General features: G+C 42.2%; 1 protein-coding gene across 2 annotated transcripts in view; it reads right to left on the bottom strand.

The window, feature by feature from the left end:
• Window positions 1-1608, bottom strand: part of Fabp12 (fatty acid binding protein 12) — a 62975-nt gene that overhangs the window by 49791 nt on the left and 11576 nt on the right. The window lies entirely within an intron of this gene.

Raw genomic sequence — 1608 nt, forward strand, 5'->3', positions numbered from 1 at the left:
GTGTGTGGTGTATGTGAGAGTGTGTGCTATGTGTGTGTGTGTGTGTGTGTGTGTGTGTGTGTGTGTGTGTGTGTATACCATGTGGCTGGACATCACCATTCCTTACCTAGGTGAATCACAGCAGGAGGTTGGTTTGGAATGCCCCATAAGTAAACAGGTGTGTGTGTGTGTGTGTGTGTGTGTGTGTGTGTGTGCGTGTGCATGTGTGTGCCCCATAAGTGTACAGGATGACAGGTACACATGGCCAGGTTGAAGCTCCAGGGATAATCAACTTCACTGTCTGTCCAGAGTTCTGTGGGACTGATGGACTCTTCCTCTGTACATCAGATTCTCAACTCTAGATGTGTTAAGGATGAGCTTCAGTTAACACCAGGCTTGTGAGCGGTGGCGGGGAGGACAGAATTCAACTCCAGGTTGCTAGGTGATACTCAGCCCTTTACAACAGTCTGAGGCAATGACATCTCTGACAAAGAGCAAAATTACATTGATTTAGTTTAAAGATATCAATTGGTTTTATTTTCAGTTGTTGAATCAGATGTTTCACACCCTGAAGTAAAATAATCATTCTAGTAGGACGAGCAGAATTATTGACAGAGAAGAAAGCAAAAACAAATGAAAAAAAAAAAAAAGGCAAAGTTGTCATTTCAAAGTTACTTTCCATGTTAGAGGAAAACAAGGACCCAGACCATTGGGCTATAACAGACTAGCTACAGTCAGGCTGCACCTTGTAAATAAACACACAGGAAACTCATCATGACAATGGACACTGTTCTGTTTGGGAAACTGGGCTGCTATTCCTCAGACAAGCAGCTTAGTTTCAGGCTGAAGGCCCACAGCTTTAATGTGACTACCTCCAATTGAGTTCAGACCTAGTGTACCAGGACCTCCTGACGGAGTTTAGTCCAAACCAGTGGTCACTTGTGATTTTTATTTGACATCTAGAAAGGAGACATTCACAGACATTTGGTGATGCGTCTCCTGCATGTTTAGCTACACGGTGCAGTCTGACTGAAATGCCTCAGATTATTTTGTGATAGTAAAAGAAACTCCATTTTGTGCTAGGCATCCACCTGGTGCCTAATATCATTTGTCTCTGACTCAAGTCCCTGGAATGTAAGTTTTCATCCCTGACTCCTTGACCCCCGCAAGCCCTCCAGAAATATGCAGCTCTGACCAGCTTGTTACACTATGACTGATGGCTGGTTTGGCCTCTGTAACTTGCTTATGCAGATATTCAAGGACAATGTGTAGGTCAACTTAAGCATCTAATTTTGGCAGAGCTAAACAGGACTTGTGGTTTTAGCCTTTAAAAGTCCTTTCTTCACTCGCTCCTGGGTGACACATTTATGATTTGGGTGAGAGACTGTGCTAGTTGCTTTAATAATTTGTCTAATTCTAGTTCTAATTCTGGGGTTCTTCCTAGTACTCTTGAATTCCATAATAATTTCATCCTACAGCTGCTGCTTCTTCTTTTCTTCTTCTTCTTCTTCTTCTTCTTCTTCTTCTTCTTCTTCTTCTTCTTCTTCTTCTTCTTCTTCTTCTTCTTCTTCTTCTTCTTCTATCACAGCTGGTTTTGTTCGTGGTATTTTATCACAACAATGGAAAGCA

Source organism: Mus pahari, chromosome 4 (assembly GCF_900095145.1).
Source record: "Mus pahari chromosome 4, PAHARI_EIJ_v1.1, whole genome shotgun sequence".
In the NCBI taxonomy this organism is placed as follows: Eukaryota; Metazoa; Chordata; class Mammalia; order Rodentia; family Muridae; genus Mus; species Mus pahari.